The following is a 21,793-nucleotide window of genomic DNA, read 5'->3' as shown; positions in this document are numbered from 1 at the left end:
GAGGTGATTTAATAGAGAAGTACAAGACGATCAGAGGATTATATAGGGTGGACAGTGAGAATCTTTTTCCGAGGATGATGACTTCAGCTTGGACAAGAGGGCATAGCTACAAATTGAGAGGTGATAGATTTAAGACAAGTGTCAGAGGCAGGTTCTTTACTCAGAGTGTGGTAAGGGTGTGGAATGCCCTGCCTGCCAATGTCATTAACTCAGCCACATTAGGGGCATTTAAACAGTCCTTGGATAAGCATATGGATAATGATGGGATAGTGTAGGAGGAGGGGCTTAGATTAGTTCACAGGTCAGTGCAACATTGAGGGCTGAAGGGCCTGTTCTGCGCTGTATTGTTCTATCTTCTGGTGATGGGGTACACCTGATCTAAATTTGCTATCCAGTCTACCATGAAGAACCTTGCTGAACACCTTACTGAGGATTTCTTCCAATAACTTGCCCACCACTGTTGTCAGGCTCACCTGGTCTATAGTTTTCCAGCTTTTCCTTTCCACCTTTCTTAAATAGTTCGACAACCTCAAGTCTTCCGGCACCTCACCTGTGGTCATTGATGATACATTCAAGTCATACATCATGGAAATAGACCCTTCGGTCCAACTAGTCCACACTGACCAGGTTCTCAAACTAACCTCATCCCAGCTACCTGCATTGACCCGTATCCCTCCAAATCCTTATGTACTTATCCAAATGTCTTTTAAACATTGTAACTGTATCTGCATCCACCAGTTACTCTGACAGTTCGTTCCACAAAATGACCAATCTCTGTGATAATATGTTGCCCCTCATGTCCTTTCTAAATCTTTCTCCTCTCATCTTAAAAATATGCCCTCTAGTTTGGATCTCCCTACCCTAGGGAAAATATTTGCTAGTCACCTTATCTATGACCCTCATAATTTCATAAACCTCTACAAGGTCACCCCTCAACCTCCTACACACTAGTCAAAAAAATCTCAGCCTCTCCAGTTTCCACAAAATTGACTAACTTCAGCCTTGAACATGCTGCTGAGAAAGAAATAGAGGCTAGAGAACTCAGGGAAATAAACACTGATGTTTAGAAAAAAGTTCACATTACAGAAGTGGAAGTGCTGGAGATCTTAGAAAATGTACAGGTGGATAAACCTCTGGGACCTGATCTAGTGTACCTCAGGATGTCGCGGAAATTAAGAAGGAAATTTGTTTTTTAGATTTAGATTTTATTGTCACATGTACTCAAGTACAAAAGTCTCAGACTGCAATGCAACATGCATAATGTCACCACACATGGCACCATCTTAGGTACAAAGGTAGCTAGGTACAAAAAAAGCTGAGGTACAAAGTACTAAAAGAAACAAAGTTAAAAATTTAAGCATCACCTTCGTAGAATACATCAAAAAATAAAGAAATAAAGTTCAAAGTTCAACAGTCTTTGTTGAGTCCTCCGCTTAGCTCACTCTTGTGGAGATTTCAGCTGCCTATTCTTGACGCCGATGCCACAGATACCAGGGGACAACCCTCACCGTTCGCTCTTCCCATGTTTGGCCGTAATGCCATCACTTCTTCCACTCCTGAAGCTGCCGCCTTCCCAATCTCCTCATGTTGTCTCCAGAACATGCCAAGACAGGACCCACTCGCATGCTGAAATACTGTCATGCCAGGCTGAGAAACTGCCAAGCAAGGCTGAAAGATTGCCATGTGCTTCTGACAGACTACCACAGGCTGGTCTGGGAGGACGTCTCACTGAGTCCACACTGTGGCCAGGTGTAAAGAAAAGAAACACCACCCGAGGGAAAAAAAAGACCAAAAAAAAGAGAAATGACAAAATGACAGGGTCTCTTGCAGAAATGTTTGTATCATCTAAAACTACTAAGTGAGGTGCTAGTTGACTCAACAGTAGCTAATGTTGTGCCTTTGGTTAAGATCAATATAAGGAGAAGCTTGGGGACTACAGGCCTGTGAATCTGACATTAGTGGTGGATAGGTTATTGGAGGTGATTCTGAAAAGACAAGATTTATATGAATGGACTGACAAGGAATGATTACTGATAGTCAGTAATGATTTTGTGTGAGGAAAATTGCGTCTCACAAACTTGATTGAGGTGTTTCAGGAAGTAACCAAGGAGATTGATAAAGGCAAATCGATAGACATGGTTTACTTGGACTTTAGTAAAGCCTTTGACAATGCATGGTAGACTAATTAGTAAAGATATGTCACATGGGATTCAGGATGAGCTTGCCACTTGGATACAAATTTGGTAGGAGACAGACAGCGATGGTGGAGGGTTATATTTCAAACAGGGCACCTGTGACCACAGATAATAAAATGTGAGGCTGGATGAACACAGCAGGCCCAGCAGCATCTCAGGAGCATAAAAGCTGACGTTTTGGGCCTAGACCCTTCATCATTAGCACTCGCACCTGTGACCACCGGTGTTCCACCGGCATTAATGCTGGGTCCACTTTTGCTTGTCATTTTATATAAATAATTCAGATCAGAATATAGAAGGTATGGTTAGCAAGTTTGTGGATGACATCAGAATTGGTGGTATAGAGGACAGTGAAGAAGGGTATCTAAGATTACAAAGAAATCTTGTCAATTGGGTCAATGAGCTAAAGAGTGGAAGATGGAGTTTAATTTAAATAAACGTGATGTATTGCAATTTCGTGAAACAAAAAAGGGCAGGACTTATACAATGAAAAGCAGGGCTTTGGGTAGTGTTGTATAACAGAGAGACCTAGTGTTCAGGTCGATAATTCTGTGAAGTTTATGTCACATATAGATAGGGTGGTTCAGAAGTCATTTAGCACAGTTGTCTTCATAGCTCAGACAATTCAGTATAGGAATTGGGATGTCATATTGAGGTTGTATAACATGCTGGTGAGATCTCTTCTAGAATACTGTGTTCATTTCTGGTTACCCAGAAGGGTATTATTAAATCGAAGAGGTTTCAGGAAAGGTTTACCAGGATGTTGCTGGGACTGGAGGGTTTGAGTTATAATGACAGGATGGATAGCTTCAGACGTCTTTCACTGGGCCCTAAGAGGTCGAGGGGTGACCTTATAGAGGTTTATAAAATCGTGAGAGATATAAATAAGGTGAATGGCAGATGTCTTTTCAATAGGGTAGGTGATTTCGAGACTAGGGAACATATTTTTCAAGGTGAGAGGAGAAAGATTTAACAAAGACGTGGGGCATTTTCTTTTTTACACAGAGAGTGGTTCATGGTGAATGAATTTTCAGAGGAAGTGGCGCATGTGGATACAGTTATAATATTTAAAAGACATTTAGCTAAGTACATTAATAAGAAATTTTTGGAAGGAAATGGGTCAAATGCAGGCAGGTGGAACCAGTTTAGTTTGGGATTATGGTAGGCATGGACTGGTTGGACAGAAGGGTCTGTTTCAGTGCTGTGTGGCTCTATGCTCAATGATTCCACAGTCCTCTGGGAGACAGAATTCTAAAGACTGAACCCACCCCAGCTCCAAGTGAAGGAATTCCTCTTTATCTTAGTCTTAACTAGCTTAATGTCTCAAATATAAATAGACAACAATAAAAACATATTTTTCATTCGTTACTTGCTTACCAACATATATTATTTATAACGGAAGTAATTCTTTACTCTCTACTCATTAAAATTTAAAACTTTGTTTTGAGCAGATTAGCACTTTGGTACAGAGGCACATTTTAGCACACAAATGCTCACACTATTTTTGAGGGGAGATCCTCTTTTCTTTCATATTCCCAAATCTGTGCTGTTTTCATCTGGCCTTGTGTGGGTCAGGAATGCCGCGTGTTGAAAATCAGCACGAACCTCTGCAGACATCAGGTTCCTTATTTAAAATAGAAAATCATATTTTCTTCTGTGCTTCAATTTCATCACGTGTTTTGAAATTCTATTCAATGTATTCGTAATGTGGAGGAACTCAGTACAGAGATATGTTCTTTAAAAGAAGATTGACTCCTACAAGTCTTGCAAACATTCCAGCGCTTTTTAATGGACAGAATACCAAAATGTAGTGAAAAATGTTATATCCCCTGTCAGTCTGTTGTAAAGTCTGTTTGATTTTTATTGATTTTGATTGCGGGTTGAAACAGGAAAGCAACTATTTTAAAAACCAAAGGTTGTCAAGGGATTGCTGCACTTTCTGAAATCAAGTAACCTGATTTTCATTGCTGATTCTCACAGTGGTGGATGGCTTGCCGATGAGTTGGTACCAAAGGGTGTGCACAAATCGAGATTTGGCAACAAGGAGCTGACTGCTGTCAAGAACAGTGACCCGTTATTGACGACAAAGGTCTTCTCTGCCTGTCAATAGCTATAATTGGCTCCCAGATAACTGAAAAGTTTGGGGTTGTGAACAAGATAGGGAGTAGCCATCAAATCTCTGAAAGCTCGGGAACAGTCTCTATTCTTGAAATAAAAACCACTCTTGGAAGAAAGCCTGATGAAAGCCAGTTTACTTTTCCTTCAGAAGTTGCTGTAACTAGTGAATTTTAATTAATAAATCAGAAACCTTTATACCTGTGAACCAGTCACTTTGTACCTCTGGCAAATAACCGAAAGCATCTGGAGGAGGAAGATTAGTTCAGGAACTATCTCATCAAATCCTGTGAACAGGGGCAACAAAACTGCCAGCACAATGTCCTGGCTGTACCTTCCTATGCCCATAACACCCATTTTTCCTTTCCAGTCTGTGTTGTCTGGAGCATGTAGTCAGGGAATTAATGGGAGTATCGTTGGGGTGGGGGGGGGGGGAGTTTAGAGTTTTAATGAGTAAAGTTAGATGTTGATGTTTCTTAATTATTTATCTGTAGTTAGCAAGAATTACAACTTATGACACAAAAGACAGGTAAAATTGAGGAATTCTATGCATTTTTAAAAAACCTTTAACTTTTGTAATGAATCTAGGAAGAGTCGGCCTCGATCTTCAATGTGCTACCCCAGTGAGGTGCAATTATTAGGATGATATTAAACATTAGATGTGTTACTAAATATGTAGACAGACATTGGTGGTGCCTCATTATGTGAAGATAGAATTGGAGTCATACTGCATAGAAACACCTTCGGTCCACCTCAAAGTTTCCCAAGCAAAACTCGTCCCATTTGCCTCCATTTGTGCCCGTATCCTTCTAAATCTTAAACAACAAGGTGTAGAGCTGGATGAACACAGCAGGCCAAGCAGCATCAGAGGAGCAGGAAAGCTGACGTTTCGGGTCTGGACCCTGCTTCAGAAATGGAGATTCTGAAATAAATAGAGAGAGGGGGAGGCAGATGGAAAATGGATAAAGGCGCAGATAGGTGGAGAGGAGACAGGCACGTCAAAGAGGCGGGGGTGGAACCAGTAAAGGTGACTGCTGGTGGGGAGTTAGGGTGGGAATAGGTCAGCCCAGGGAGGATGGGCAGGTCAAGGAGGCAGGATAAGGCCGGTAGGTAGGAGGTGAGGGTGGGGATTGAGGTGGGAGGAGTGGATAGATGGGAGGAAGGACAGACAGGTTAGGGAGGCGTGGATGAGCTGAGCTGATTGTAGGTTGCGGTCAGGGAGGAGAGATTTTGAAGCTTGTGAAGTCTACATTGATACCATTGGGCTGCAGGGTTCCCAAGCGAAATATGAGGTGCTGTTCCTGCAACCTTCGGGTGACATTGTTGTGGCACTGGAGGAGGCCCAGGATGGACATGTTGTCCAAGGAGTGGGAGGGGGAGTTGAAATGGTATGCATCTGGGAGGTGCAGTCATTTGTTACGAACCAAGCGTAGACGTTCCATAAAGCGGACTCCAAGCCTCCGCTTGGTTTCACCGATGTAGGGGAGGCCACATTGGGAACAGAGGATACAGTATACCACATTAGCAGATGTGCAGGTGAACATCTGCTTGATGTGGAAGGTCTTCTTGGGGCCTGGGATGGGGGTGAGGGGGGAGGTTAGCACTTCCTGCAGTTGCAGGGAGAAGTGCCGGGGTAGTGGGGCTGGTGGGGAGTGCGGAGCAGACAAGACAGTCACAGAGAGAGTGGTCCCTCCGGAAGGCATATAAGGGTGGGAAGGGAAAAATGTCTTTGGTAGTGAGGTCAGATTGCAGATGGCGGAAGTGATGGAGGATGATGTGTTGGATCTGGAGGTTGGTGGGGTGGTACGTGAGGACAAGGGGTGTCTGTTTTGGTTGTTGTTACGGGGAGGGGTGTGAGGGATGAGTTGCGGGACATGCGATAGGCACGGTCAAGGGCGTTTTTGATGACTGTAGAGCGGAAGTTGTTGTCCTTGAAAAACGAGGGCATTTGGGATGATCGGGAGTGGAATGCCTCATCTCAGGAGCAGATGCGGTGGAGGCGAAGGAATTGGGAATAGGTGATGGCATTTTTGCAGGAAGGTGGGTGAGAGGAGGTATATTCTAGATAGCTGTGGGAGTCAGTAGGCTTGAAATGGATATCGGTTTCTAGGTGGTTGCCAGAGATGAAAACACAGAGGTCCAGGAAGGAGAGAGGGGTATCAGAGATGGTCCAGGTGAACTTAAGGTTGGGGTGAAAGGTGTTAGTGAAGTGGATCCTATTCATGTACCTATCCAAATGTTTTTCAAAATGTTAAAATCTATAAACTTAGTAAATTAACAGGGAAATGAAAAAGGATATTCCCATAAATAACTGATATTTATCGTGGTCAGAAGATAATTGAAAGTGATATCAATAAGATTATTACACCTTTAAGAATAAAATCATAAATTGGGCCCATCTAGCCGATCTGAGACTGAGCATGTGATGTTCACGCATTAGCAAGTCAATTGGACACCAACCAGAAACTCCCCAAAGCATGTCCAATCTGAAAGGCACAAGTCAGGAGTATGCTGGAATACTTTCCACTTGCCTAGATGATTGCAGTTCCAACAACACTCAAAAAGCTTGACACCATCAGTCCTGGTTTGTCCTAAAGTAGCTCATTTGATTGCCATCACATTAACAAACATCCACTCCCTCCACCACCCGACCTGCAGTCATAGGCACTGTGTACCATTTACAAGATGCACTGCAGCAATTCACAAAGGCTTCTCAGATACCATCTTTCGACTCTAGACCACTACCATTTAAAAGGATGATGAGAATATATAGAAGAGAGTAGAAGATACATGGGAACACCATCATCTACATGCACCCCTCCATGCCATTCACCAGCCTGACTTGGAAATAAACAGCCATTCATTCAGTACAACTGGGCAAAATCCTGGAACTCTCAAGCTGTTTGAAAAGATTTGTAGCTCAGGTTGTGAGATGAGATTGTAGACTTGTTCGCTGCGCTGGTATGTTTGATTACAGATGTTTTGTCACCCTGCTTGATTACATCGTTAGTGCACCTCTGGTGAAGCGTTGGCATTCTGTCCCGCTCATGATTTATATGCCTTGGCTTGCTGGAGGTTGGTATCACTTCTGGTCTTGTTCTTCAGTGATTTGTATATCGGGTCCAAATTGACGTGTTGGTTTATGGAGTTCCAGTTGGAATGCCAGGCCTCCAGGAATTTGCTGGCATGTCTCTGTTTGGGTGCTGCTATTTATGGATATGTTTTCCCAGTTGAATTGGTGTTCTTCTTTGTCCGTGTGTATTGAGACCAGTGAGAACTAGTCGTGTCTCTTGGTGGCTAGTTGGTGTTTGTGTATCCTTATTGTTAGTTTTCTTCTGGTATGGCCTATGCAATGTTTCTCACAGTCCTTGCATGGTATTTTACATATTACGTTAGTTTTAATAGTTGTGGGTTTGGGATACTTTATGTTAGTCAGTAGCTTTCGCATAGTAGTTGTTGGTTTGTGGGCCACCTTGATACCTAGGGGTCTGAATACTCTTGTGGTCATCTTTGATATATGGTAGAGTGACTAGTATGTCTGGCCAGGTTGTGTCTTCTTGATGTGGTCTGAGCCAGAGGTAATGGCGAATTGTGTGTTTTGGGTATCCATTCCTTTTAAAAAGCTCTGTATAAGTGCTCCTGTGCTGCTTTGTACAACTCCGGATTGCTGCAGTGTGTTGTAGCCCTTTGAATAATGTCCTAATGCAGCTCCGGCTGTTGGTATAAATAGTATCTGGTTCATATGTGTGGTCTTTCTGTATTCACTAGTCTGGAGTTCCCGTTGTTATTACATTCTACTTTACGTTGAAGAAGGCTAGCTGGTTATTGTTCTCTTCTTTGGTGAATTTTATTCCAGTGAAGATGCTGTTTGTGTGTCATTGGGTTTCTTTTAGTCTTGTGTGTTTGATAATCATAAAGGTATCATCTACATAGCAGGCCCAGAGTTTGGTTTGTATAGTGGGGAGCACTGTCTGTTCTAACCTTTGCATTACTGTTTCTGTAATCAGTCCTGATATTGGGGATCTTGTTGGTATACCATTGATTAGTTTGAATCTATGGTTGTTGAAGGTGAAATGGGTCATGAGGCACAGATCCAGCAGTTTCAGGGTGCTGTCCTTGTCAATGCTGTTAGTGCCTGCCTTTCTGATTTGTCCAGATGTGTGGCAATTGTCTCTTTGGCTAGGTCAATGTTTATGGATGTAAATGGTATTGTTATGTTGAAGGATATCATTATTTCGTCCTTTTCTATTCTGGTGTCTTTGATGCTGTGCGGAACTCTTGGGAGGAGTGGATGGGGTGGGTAGTGTTGTCAACTAAGCATTTCAGTTTCCACTGTAGTTCTTTGGCCAGTCTATATGTTGCCGTGCCTGATAATGAGACAATCAGTCTGAGGGGGACCCCTGGCTTGTTACCTTAGAGAGTTCATAGAAGTAGGGTGGCAGGGTGTGTTGGATTCCTCTATATTCATTTTTTGGTCGTCTGACTTGCTGATATCTCCTGAGTTGTGTAATTTCTTCAGAGTTGTTTTAATCCAGCTCTCTAACAAAAGCAAAGCAGAACAGGAGCACTTATACAGAGTTTTTAGAAGGAATGGATACCCAAAAAGCACAACCCACCATTACCTCTGAGATAGAGCCCAAGACATAGCACAGCCAGAGATACTAGTCACGGCACGGTGGCACAGTGGTTAGCACTGGAGCCTCACAGCGCCAGGGACCCGGGTTCCATTCCAGCCTCGGGCAACCGTCTGTGCGGAGTTTGCACGTTCTCCCCATGTCTGCGTGTGGGTTTCCTCTGGGTGCTCCGGTTTCCTCCCACAGTCCAAAGATGTGCGGGCTAGGTGGATTGGCCATGCTAAATTGTCTGTAGTGTTCAGGGGTATATGGGTTATTGGGGGATGGGTCTGGTGGGATGCTCCAAAGGGCGGTGTGGACTTGTTGGGCCGAAGGGCCTATTTCCATACTGTAGGGATTCTAATCTAATCTACCATACATCAGAGATGACTGCAAGACTACTCAGACTCCTAAATGTCAGGTTGGCCCACAAACCAACAAGCACCCTGCAATAGCTACTGACAAATGTTAACGATCCCACAACCAACAAAACAAACATAATTTACAAAATACCATGCAAGGACTGTGAATGGCCTTACATTAGCCAAACCAGAAGAAAACTGATAAGGATACACGAACACCAACCAGCTGCCAAGAGACGCGACCAATTCTCGCTGGTCTCAATATATGCAAAGAAGGACACAAATTTGACTGGGCCAACACATCCATAATAGCACTAGCTAAGCAGAAACATGCCAGGGAATGCCTGGCGGCCTGGCATTCCAACTGGAACTCCACCAAAAAACACACTGAGTCAGACCCAATGCCAACCACTCCAGCGATCCGAGGCATATAAATAACAAGTGGGACAGAACACAATGCTTCATCAGAGGCGCACTTACGGCATGACCTAGCAGGGTGACGAAACATCTGCATCCAAATACAGCACTGGGCGAGCAACTCTCTCCCTAACAGCAACTAGGTCGATATGGAGTGTGCGATAACAAGGTGTAGAGCTGGATGAACACAGCAGGCCAAGCAGCATGATAGGAGCAGGAAAGCTGATGTTTCGGGCCGAGACGCTTTTTAGAAATGGGGGAGGGGAAGGGGGTTCTAAAATAAATAGGGAGAGAGGGGAATGCGGACAGAAGATGGATAGAGGAGACGATAGGTGGAGAGGAGACAGAACAGTCAAAGAGGTGGAGATGGAGCCAGTAAAGGTGAGTGTAGGTGGGGAGGTAGGGAGAAGATAGGTCAGTCCAGGGAGGATGTACAGGTCAAGGGGATGGGATGAGGTTAGTAGGTAGGAAATGGGGGTGTGGCTTGAGGTGGGAGGAGGGGATAGGTGGGAGGAAGGACAGGTTAGGGAAGCAGGGACAAGCTGGGCTGGTTTTGGGACACGGTACAGGGAGGGGAGATTTTGAAGCTTGTGAAGTCCACATTGATAACATTGCGCTGCAGGGTTCCCAAGTGGAATATGAGTTGCTGTTCCTGCAATCTTTGGGTAGCATCGTTGTGGCACTGCAGGAGGCCCAGGATGGGCATGTCGTCTGAAGAATGGGACAGGGAGTTGAAATGGTTCGTGACTAGGAGGTGCAGTTGTTTATTGCGAACCGAGCAGGTGTTCCGGAAAGCAGTCCCCAAGTCTCTGCTTGGTTTCCCCGATGTAGAGGAGGCCACAACGGGAACAGCGGATGCAGTATACCACATTAGCAGATGTACAGGTGAACATCTGCTCGATGTGGAAAGTCTTCTTGGGGCCTGGTATGGGAGCGAGGGAGGAGGTGTGGGGGCAGGTGTAGCATCTCCCACGGTTGCAGTGAAAAGTACTGGGTGTGGTGGGGCTGAAGGAGACTGTGGAGCAGACAAGGGAGTGACAGAGAGAGTGGTCCCTCCAGAAGTCAGATAAGGGTGGGGAGGGAAAAATGTCTTTGGTGGTGGGGTCAGATTGCAGATGGCGGAAGTGTCAAAGGATGATGCGTTGGATCCGGAGGTTGGTGGGGTGGTACGTGAGGACGAGGGGGATTCTCTTTTGGTTTTTATTGGGGGGATGGGATGTGAGGGATGAGTTGCGGGAAATGCAGGAGACACGGTTGAGCACATTCTTGACCACTGAGTGGGGGGCAAGTTGCAGACTTCACAAGCTTCAAAATCTCCCCTCCCTCTACCTCATCCCAAAACTAGCCCAGCTCATCACCACCTCCCTAACCTGTTCTTCCTCTCACCTGTCCCCTCCTACCACCTCAAGCCCCACCCCATCTCCTACTAAACTCATCCCAACCCCTTGACCTGTCCATCCTCCCCAGATGGACCTATCTCCTCCCTACCTCCCCACCTACGCTCACCTCTACTGGCTCCATCCCCACCTCTTTGACCTATCTGCCTCGTCTCAGCCTATCTTCTCCTCTATCCATCTTCTATCCTCCTCCCACTCTCTCGCTATTTATTTCAGAACCCTCTTCTCCTCCCCCATTTCTGAAGAAGGGTCTCGGCCCTAAATATCAGCCACCCTGCTCCTTTGATGCTGCTTGGCCTGCTGTGTTCATCCAGCTCTGCACCTTAATGAGATAATGGGAACTGCAGATGCTGGAGAATCCAAGATAATAAAATGTGAGGCTGGACAAACACAGCAGGCCAAGCAGCATCTCAGGAGCACAAAAGCTGACGTTTCGGGCCTAGACCCTTCATCAGAGAGGGGGATGGGGTGAGGGTTCTGGAATAAATAGGGAGAGAGGGGGAGGCGGACCGAAGATGGAGAGAAAAGAAGATAGGTGGAGAGGAGAGTATACGTGGGGAGGTAGGGAGGGGATAGGTCAGTCCAGGGAAGACGGACAGATCAAGGAGGTGGGATGAGGTTAGTAGGTAGATGGGGGTGCGGCTTGGGGTGGGAGGAAGGGATGGGTGAGAGGAAGAACAGGTTAGGGAGGCAGAGACAGGTTGGACTGGTTTTGGGATGCAGTGGGGGGAGGGGACGAACTGGGCTAGTTTTGGGATGCGGTGGGGGAAGGGGAGATTTTGAAACTGGTGAAGTCCACATTGATACCATTAGGCTGCAGGGTTCCCAGGCGGAATATGAGTTGCTGTTCCTGCAACCTTCGGGTGGCATCATTGTGGCACTGCAGGAGGCCCATGATGGACATGTCATCTAAAGAATGGGAGGGGGAGTGGAAATGGTTTGCGACTGGGAGGTGCAGTTGTTTGTTGCGAACTGAGCGGAGGTGTTCTGCAAAGCGGTCCTCAAGCCTCCGCTTGGTTTCCCCAATGTAGAGGAAGCCACACCGGGTACAGTGGATGCAGTATACCACATTGGCAGATGTGCAGGTGAACCTCTGCTTAATGTGGAATGTCACCTTGGGGCCTGGGATAGGGGTGAGGGAGGAGGTGTGGGGGCAAGTGTAGCATTTCCTGCGGTTGCAGGGGAAGGTGCCGGGTGTGGTGGGGTTGGAGGGCAGTGTGGAGCGAACAAGGGAGTCACGGAGAGAGTGGTCTCTCCGGAAAGCAGACAGGGGTGGGGATGGAAAAATGTTCGAGCTCCTCTGGGGAGCAAGAGGCGGCGCTGATACAGTCATCAATGTACCGGAGGAAGAGGTGGGGTTTGGGGCCTGTGTAGGTGCGGAAGAGGGACTGTTCCACGTAACCTACAAAGAGGCAGGCATAGCTGGGGCCCATGCGGGTGCCCATGGCCACCCCCTTAGTCTGTAGGAAGTGGGAGGAGTCAAAAGAGAAGTTGTTGAGGGTGAGGACGAGTTCGGCGAGGCAGATGAGGGTGTCGGTGGAGGGGGACTGGTCGGGCCTGCAGGACAGGAAGAAGCGGAGGGCCTTGAGGCCATCTGCATGCGGAATGCAGGTGTATAGGGACTGGACGTCCATGGTGAAGATGAGGTGTTGGGGGCCAGGGAATTGGAAGTCCTGGAGGAGGTGGAGGGCGTGGGTGGTGTCACGGACGTAGGTAGGGAGTTCCTGGACCAAAGGGGAGAAAATGGAGTCCAGACAGGTGGAGATGAGTTCGGTGGGGCAGGAGCAGGCTGAGACGATGGGTCGACCAGGGCAGGCAGGTTTGTGGATTTCGGGAAGGAGATAGAAACGGGCCATGCGGGGCTGGGGGACTATGCCTGCCTCTTTGTAGGTTACGTGGAACAGTCCCTCTTCCGCACCTACACAGGCCCCAAACCCCACCTCTTCCTCCGGTACATTGATGACTGTATCGGCGCCGCCTCTTGCTCCCCAGAGGAGCTCGAACAGTTCATCCACTTCACCAACACCTTCCACCCCAACCTTCAGTTCACCTGGGCCATCTCCAGCACATCCCTCACCTTCCTGGACCTCTCAGTCTCCATCTCAGGCAACCAGCTTGTAACTGATGTCCATTTCAAGCCGACCGACTCCCACAGCTACCTAGAATACACCTCCTCCCACCCACCCTCCTGCAAAAATTCCATCCCCTACTCCCAATTCCTCCGCCTCTGCCGCATCTGCTCCCATGATAAGACATTCCAATCCCGCACATCCCAGATGTCCAAGTTCTTCAAGGACCGCAACTTTCCCCCGACAGTGGTCGATAACGCCCTTGACCGCGTCTCCCATATTTCCCGCAACACATCCCTCGCACCCCGCCCCCGCCACAACTGCCCAAGGAGAATCCCCCTCGTTCTCACACACCACCCCACCAACGTCCGGATACAACGTGTCATCCTCCGACGCTTCCGTCATCTACAATCTGAGCCCACCACCCAAGACATTTTTCCATCCCCACCCCTGTCTGCTTTCCGGAGAGACCACTCTCTCCGTGACTCCCTTGTTCGCTCCACACTGCCCTCCAACCCCACCACACCCGGCACCTTCCCCTGCAACCGCAGGAAATGCTACACTTGCCCCCACACCTCCTCCCTCACCCCCATCCCAGGCCCCAAGATGACATTCCACATTAAGCAGAGGTTCACCTGCACATCTGCCAATGTGGTATACTGCATCCACTGTACCCGGTGCGGCTTCCTCTACATTGGGGAAACCAAGCGGAGGCTTGGGGACCGCTTTGCAGAACACCTCCGCTCAGTTCGCAACAAACAACTGCACTTCCCAGTCGCAAACCATTTCCACTCCCCCTCCCATTCTTTAGATGACATGTCCATCATGGGCCTCCTGCAGTGCCACAATGATGCCACCCGAAGGTTGCAGGAACAGCAACTCATATTCCGCCTGGGAACCCTGCAGCCTAATGGTATCAATGTGGACTTCACCAGTTTCAAAATCTCCCCTTCCCCCACCGCATCCCAAAACCAGCCCAGTTCGTCCCCTCCCCCCACTGCACCACACAACCAGCCCAGCTCTTCCCCTCCACCCGCTGCATCCCAAAACCAGTCCAACCTGTCTCTGCCTCCCTAACCAGTTCTTCCTCTCACCCATCCCTTCCTCCCACCCCAAGCCACACCTCCATCTCCTACCTACTAACCTCATCCCACCTACTTGACCTGTCCGTCTTCCCTGGACTGACCTATCCCCTCCCTACCTCCCCACCTATACTCTCCTCTCCACCTATCTTCTTTTCTCTCCATCTTCGGTCCGCCTCCGCCTCTCTCCCTATTTATTCCAGAACCCTCTCCCCATCTCCCTCTCTGATGGAGGGTCTAGGCCCGAAACGTCAGCTTTTGTGCTCCTGAGATGCTGCTTGGCCTGCTGTGTTCATCCAGCCTCACATTTTATTATCTACACCTTGTTATCCCAGATTCTCCAGCATCGGCAGTTCCTACTATCTCTAAAACGATATGTAGTGTGGCCATTCAAGAATGAAGTGCAATCGTTGGCTGACCTAGCTTCCCGAGTTTTTCCATCACCTTTAAACGCGCACTCCTTGACGACGCGACCCCCGTAGAAGCATACCCTCTTTTGCCGCTCCGCCGCCCGTTGGAACACGGATTTTAAATCCGAGCGGCCAGGGCCAATCGGGCATGCGCGGAAGCCGGAGCCGCCGGGCAAGCGCAGCAGGAAGAGCCGCAGTCCGCTTTGGACGCGGCGAAGTGTTGTCGCTGATCTTTCCAGTTGTGAAACGAAGGCCGGTGTTGGGAATGTGAGGTATTTCTTGCTTGAAGTAAACCTGCGAAGCAATGATCACTTGGTTTCGGTTTGATAGTCGGGGAATGCTGCCAGCTGCTGATGGATGAAAGCTATTTTAATGTTTGACCCGCGTCGGTGCACTTGAACAATTGGACTTTTGCAATTTTGTTGATGTTACGTCGACTGCGGCTCCTGTATCATGGCTATTCACAATCCCCATTAGACATCTTTTGTAAGTACTTAGTTCGCTTTCATTCGCCGTGTGCTTCCACGCGCTTCAAACTTACCCTCACGCTATATTTTTTTGTTTATCTGTGCTGCACAGTTTGCGAACTTGGATCCCTCGCACCAAACAGAAACCGCATTTCCTCCATCGCCAGTCCTTCTCTGGAAGTTGATCCAACGTTTATTTACGGCAAATGAATGAATTTAAAGTTATCGATATTTTTCAAAAGATATCAAAAGTTGTCGGCACCTCGATAATCCGTGCAAGATGCAAGGATATGTGTGTGTGTGTTTAAACTTGAAGGAGGAAATTAATTCTCCTGTCTTGCAGCATTGTTGACATGATTTCAAATGATATTCTTGGTCGTCAGCTTTCTTCAATAACTTTCTTTCGAACGATTATGGATGGTCGATTATGGATGTGGTGCCTATGGCTGAAGAAACCAATCTGACAAAAACAAAACAGGAAAGCTCAGCAGCTTCTGTGAAGAAAGATCAGAGTCAATGTTGTGGGTCCAGGGACCCTTCCTCAGAACTGAGTTCTGAGCTTTTCCAGCAATTTTAATTTTCGTTTCTGATGTTCAGCGTCCGCAGTTCTTGCGGTTTTTACCAACCTGGGTGAGATTCTGCCTTAGGTCTTTTGGAAACGTTGTTCATCAAACATTGTTGTAGGTTCTGAGGAAAAATCACTGGACACGAAACATTAACTCTGTTTTACCCTTCACAGACGCTGCCAGACCGGCTGGGCTTTTCCAGCAGCTTTGTTTTTGTTGTATGTCATCGTGTTCGGTGTTGTCACCTTTCGTAAAACCACAGTGTTCAGTAATCGTTAAGCTGATGTCACCACTTTTTTCTTTTGACATCAGCTAATGTTTCTCAAGCGAGGAAAGCAATGTTTCAGGCTTTCATATCCTTTGCTAGGATGCTTGGAATCCTACTCGTCTGCTGGTCGTTTGGTTCTGATAATACTGGGGTATGTAACTGTCAGGATATTCTGTGTTAATGATTCAAAAGTTATGCCAATAGGACACAATACAGATCCATGAAATAATTAAGTAAGTCAAGCTCTACTTATTGGGTCAGAGATAATGGGAACTGCAGATGCTGGAGAATCTGAGATAACCAAGTGTGGAGCTGGATGAACACAGCAGGCTAAGCAACATCTTAGGAGCACAAAAGCTGACATTTCGGGCCTGAACCCTTCATCAGAAAAGGGTGATGGGGAGAGGGTTCTGAAATAAATAGGGAGCGAGGGGGAGGCAGACTGAAGATGGATAGAGGAGAAGATAGGTGGAGAGGAGACAGACAAGTTAGAGGGGTGGGGATGGAGCCTGTAGAGGTGTGAGTATAGGTGGGGAGGTAGGGAGGGGATAGGTCAGTCTGGGGAGGATGGACAGGTCAAGGGGGCGGGATGAGGTTAGTAGGTAGGAAATTGAGATGCGGCTTGAGGTGGAAGGAGGGGATTGGTGAGAGGAAGAACAGGTTAGGGAGGCGGGAATGAGCTGGGCTGGTTTTGGGATGCATTGGGAGGAGGGGAGATTTTGAAGCTTGTGAAATCCACATTGATACCATTGGGCTGCAGGGTTCCCAAGCGGAATATGAGTTGCTGTTCCTGCAATCTTTGGGTGACATCGTTGTGACACTGCAGGAGGCTCAGGATGGACATGTCGTTTACGGAATGTGAGGGAGAGTTGAAATGGTTCGCGACTGGGAGGTGCAGTTGTTTATTGCCAACCGAGTGTAGGTGTTCTGCAAAGCGGTCCCCAAGCCTCCGCTTGGTTTCCCTGATGTAGAGGAAGCCACAAGGGGTACAGTGGATGCAGTATACCACATTGGCAGATGTAAAGGTGAACATCTGCTTGATGTGGGAGATATCTTGGGGCCTGGGATGTGGGTGAGGGAGGTGGTGTGGGGCAAGTGTTTCACTTCCTGTGGTTGCAGGGGAAACTGCCGGGTGTGGTGGGGTTTGAGGGGAGTGTGGAGTGGACAAGGGAGTCCCGGAGAGAGTGGACTTTCCGGAAAGCAGACAAGGGTGGGGATGGAAAAATGTCTTTGGCGGTGGGGTCGGATTGCAGATGGCGGAAGTGTTGGAGGATGATGCGTTGTATCCGGAGGTTGGTGGGGTGGTATGTGAGGACGAGGGGGATTCTCTTTTGGCGGTTATTGTGGGGACTGGGTATGGGGGATGAGTTGTGGGAAATGTGGGACACACGTTTGAGGGTGTTCTCGACCACTGTGGGGGTGGGGGGGGGGGGGTGTTGCGGTCCTTGAAGAATGAGGACATCTGGGATGTGCAGGAGTGGAATGCCTCATCGTGGGAGCAGATGCTGAGTTCACAAGCTTCAAAATCTCTTCTCCCCCCCCCACCCACTGCATCCCAAACTCCTCATCTGCTCCCAGATTGCAGGAACAGCAACTCATATTCCACTTGGGAACCCTGCAGCCCAATGGTATCAATGTGAATTCCACAAGCTTCAAAATTTTCCATCCCCTCATTGCATCCCAAAAACAGCCCAGCTCATCCCCACCTCCCTAACCTGTTCTTCCTCTCACCTATCCCCTCCTCCCACCACCTCAGGCGGCACCTCCATTTCCTACCTACCAACCTCATCCCGCCCCCTTGGCCTGTCCGTCCTCCCCAGATTGACCTATCCCCTCCCTACCTCCCCACCTATACTCATCTCTACAGGTTCCATCCCCGCCCCTTTAACTTCTCTGTCTCCTTTCCATCTATCTTCTCCTCTATACATCTTCGATCCACCTCACCCTCTCTCCTTATTTATTTCAGAACCCTCGACCCATCCCCCTTTTCTGATGAAGAGTCCAGGCCCGAAACATCAGCTTTTGTGCTCCTAAGATGCTGCTTGGCCTGCCGTGTTCATCCAGTTCCACACACTGCTTATTGGGCGGTGTTTTTGTAATGGCAATCTGTACGGTAGTTTTACATAATTGAATCATGGTACATTATAGTACAAAAAGGAGGCCATTTGAACTGTTGTCTGTGCTAGTTTCTGCAAGAACAATCCAGCTTGCCTTACTCTGTTTTATAAAGGATCATCAAAACTTGTAATTTGAAATTTTGGAATTTGTACCTATTTTTAGAAAACCAATCATCTTGAATGTCTTTTAATCAATTTTTAGATTTTTCCTGCCAACATCAGTGCTCTCTGAACATACACACTTGGGTGTTTCTGTTCTATGTCACTTTAATGTGTTCTTTAGTTTCTCTTGCTCTTTCCGTCTGTTTTTGTACCAAAATTAATGACTTTACATTTATGAGAAATTTTGTCTGCCATGTGCTTGCCCATACTATTAGCTGCTTATATCTTTTGAAAGTCAATAATCCTTCTCCCTGTCCAAAATATTTCCAAGTTTGTGTTATCTGAAGTGTTGAAATTATGCCTTGTAAACCAGAATTCAAATCCGTATTAAACATCAGGAAAAACTGTCATCTGTGTACTGATGCATGTGAAGCCCACCATATCCACTTTGGAGAAGGGCATTCATCATGACTGTTTCATGTCATTTAGTCAGCTTTTCAATTGCTGTCTTTTTTATATTTGACTTTGCTGACTTGTTTATTTTGTGACATTTTAGTAAATGCCTTTTAGAAGTTTTTGTACAGCACTTCCTTCATCCAGTTCTTGTTAACTCGTTTTAGAAATTTTAGTATACCACTTCCTTCATCTGATTTTTGTTATTGTCTCAAAAAAATCAAGTTAGTCAGAACTTTTTTAACAAGAGCACACAAGGTTGAAAGGTGACTTTATAGAAGTTTATAAAATCTTGAAGGGAATGGAGACCACGAATGGTCATTGTCTTTTCCCAAGTATGGGGAGTTCAGAACTAGGGGGCATATTGTTAAGGTGAGAGGGGAGAGATTTCAAAAAGACATAAGAAGCCAATTCTTTACACAGAGACTGGTTCACGTGTGGAATGAAATTACTGAGGAAGTGCTGGATGTGGGCATCCCTACAACCTTTAAAAGACATTTGGATAAGTACAAGTATAGAAAAGTTTTGAAAGGATATGGGCCAGGAGCAGGCAGGTGGGACTAGTTTAGTTTGGGATTATGTTCGGCATGGTCTGATTGGACAAAGGATCTGTTTCTGTGCCGTACTACACTAGGAATAACTGTGAATATAAACAGAAATGCTGAAAAACAGCTGATCTGGCAGCGGCTGTGGAAAGAGAAAAGCAGAGTTTGGATTTCAGTTTTTCAATAGTAAAATTTAATTTTACTTTTCACATATTTAAGCTGGCTTTCCTTAATTATTCTGCATCTTTCCATGCAATGATTTTGTTCAGATTATTGTATCTAAAAGCTTCCCCACCACAGAGGTTAGGTTGACTAGTGAGTAGTTGCTAGGTTTACGTTTATATCTCTCGTTAAACCAAGAATGTAACATTAGCAATTCATCTTTATTTTAGTCTTGGGTATTGCTAACTAGATCAGCATTTATTGCACAACCTTATTGCCATTCAAAGAGTAGTGTTGAGCTGCCACCTTGTACTACTGTAGCCCTTGGTATTTATGTAAATAGTCACTACGTAGTTAGAATGTGAGTTACAGCATGTTGACCCATTGACAGCAAAAGATCAGTGATATACTTCAAAGTTAGGACTCCTGACATTCTAGTTGAGCGTGGCACGGTGGCTCAGTGGTTAGCACTGCTGCTTCACAGCGCCAGGGGCCTGGGTTCAATTTCCCCCTTGAGTAACTGTCTGTGTGAAGTGTGCACGTTCTCCTCGTGTCTGGGTGGCTTTCCTCCAGGTGCTCTGGTTTTCTCCCACAGTCCAAAGATGTGCAGGCTACGTGGATTGGCCATGCTAAATTGACCATAGTGTTCAGAAATGTGTAGATTAGGTGGGTTTGGGGAATGTATCTGTCTGGGATGCTCTGAGGGACGGTGTGGACTTTTTGGGCTGAAAGGCCTGTTTCTACACTGTAGGGATTCTATGGATTCTTTGGAACTCGCGGGTTGCATTGTTGCATCTAGCTGCTCTAGCTGCTGCATCATTTGTCCCTGTCCTCTGGCATCACCTTTGATCCAAAGATTGAAAGATTACCGATTATATCTCTGCACTTTTCCACCCTTGTTTCTCTTAGCGCCAAATCTGAACCAGAGTAACTTTAAGTATAACTGGTCTTTTCTGTACCTACTCTTTGTCAAGGTCCAGCCTATGGCAGCAGAGCACAACATTGAGAATACTGGAACCGAAATAAAAATTGAAAATGCTGGAATTACTTAACTTCAGTAAAGAAGAAGTTGAATTGCCGTTTCAGATTTGTGATTCCTGTATCAACTAGTATTAAGAGTCTGACATCTGTCATAAGCACCCTTCCTCAATTTTGTTTTACACTTTATCTCTTTTGTTTTTCATTGAGCTCTTGTTTTAGTTCCCTTGCCTTTTTCTTCTTGTGGGAATATACACAGACTGCACCTGAAATATAACTCTTTTGAAAAGCGTTATCCAATATATGTTTTACAAGTCAAATCTTTGATTCTAGTTTATACCTGCCCTCTATGTTCTTAACCTAAATTTTTCCCTTTTTAATCTTTCATTGGCATTTTCCTAATCTAAAATTTATGATACTTTGATTACTGTTACTTGGATGTTCCCATACTGAAGGTTTCTCTATTTGACCTACTTTTTCCCAACACCAAACTACCAAAGCTAACTTCTTTGTTGGGCAGAAATGTACTTTCAATAAAGGTCTCCTTAGTCTAAGTCAGAAATTGTAGTTCCTCTCAGCTACACTTTATTACCCAGTCTGTATTGCAATAACTCAAGTTGGACATTGGTGAGGTTACTTTTGGAGTACAGTATACAGTCCTAGTCACCCTGCTATAGGAAGGATGTTAATAAGTTGGAGAGGATGCAGAAAAGATTACCACGACTGGAATGTCTGAGTTATAAAGAGAGGCTGGATATACTGTGACTTCTTACTGTGGAGCTTAGGAGGTTTGGAGCTGACCTTAATAGAGTTTTGTAAAATTGTGAGGGACATAGATAAGGTGAATAGCAAAGGTTTTTTTCCCTAGGGTTGGGGAGTTAAAACTAGAGGGCGTAATTTTTAAGCAGAAAAGAGAATGATTTAAAAGGAAGCTGAGGGGCAACTTTTTTCATACAGAGGCTGCTTTGTATATGCAATGAATTACCCGAGGAAGTGGTAGATGTAGGTACAATTACAACATTTAAAAGACATTTGGGCAGGTACATGAATAGAAAGAGGTTAGAGGATTGTGGGCCAAATGCAGGCAAATGGGACTAGTTTAGTTTGGGAAACTTAGTTGGCATAAATGGGTTGAACTGACTTTGAACCTCGTATTGTTTTCTGTGATAAACTTGCTGTTTCATGCTTTCCCCAATAATCAATAACCTCAAGAATACACCCAGTAATGATACAAAAACAGAAATTTCTGGAAGCTCAGCAAGTCTGGCAGCATTTGTGAAGGAAAAAAATCAGTTAATGTTTCAGGTCCAGTGACCTTTTCTTAGAACGGTAATGGTATTTCAATTGTTTCTTCAATCTAACAAAAAAAAGACAGTAAAGGTGAGCGACTTTAACCAACAATTAGATTGGGCAAATCAAATGAGTTACAATACTGTCGCGGACGAATTGCTCAAGGGTGTATGGGATGGTTTTCT

General features: G+C 46.1%; 1 protein-coding gene and 1 long non-coding RNA gene across 4 annotated transcripts in view; one reads left to right on the top strand and one right to left on the bottom strand.

The window, feature by feature from the left end:
- Nucleotides 1-1,219: 1,219 nt before the first annotated feature.
- LOC132209594 (uncharacterized) lies at nt 1,220-14,817 on the bottom strand. 2 transcript variants are annotated; one of them, XR_009445788.1, is made up of 3 exons: nt 14,670-14,817; nt 3,693-3,819; nt 1,220-1,739 (listed from the first exon to the last, which is right to left on the bottom strand). It is a non-coding gene; the product is annotated as an uncharacterized LOC132209594 (long non-coding RNA). The 2 variants fall into 2 exon arrangements; XR_009445789.1 differs by having other exon boundaries at nt 14,695-14,815.
- Nucleotides 14,818-14,837: 20 nt separating this feature from the next.
- dennd3a (DENN/MADD domain containing 3a) overlaps nt 14,838-21,793 on the top strand; it is an 89,605-nt gene continuing 82,649 nt past the window's right edge. The window contains exons 1-2 of one of the 2 annotated variants that reach the window (XM_059646195.1): nt 14,838-15,146; nt 15,240-16,112. The gene's annotated coding sequence lies outside the window, so the exon portion shown is untranslated. The remainder of the gene's footprint in view (nt 15,147-15,239; nt 16,113-21,793) is intronic. The other variant, XM_059646196.1, reaches the window with a different exon arrangement.

This window comes from Stegostoma tigrinum, chromosome 5 (assembly GCF_030684315.1).
Source record: "Stegostoma tigrinum isolate sSteTig4 chromosome 5, sSteTig4.hap1, whole genome shotgun sequence".
Classification (NCBI taxonomy): Eukaryota; Metazoa; Chordata; class Chondrichthyes; order Orectolobiformes; family Stegostomatidae; genus Stegostoma; species Stegostoma tigrinum.
Note: the sequence above shows the minus strand (reverse complement) of the source record. Positions and strands in the feature narration are given on the sequence as shown.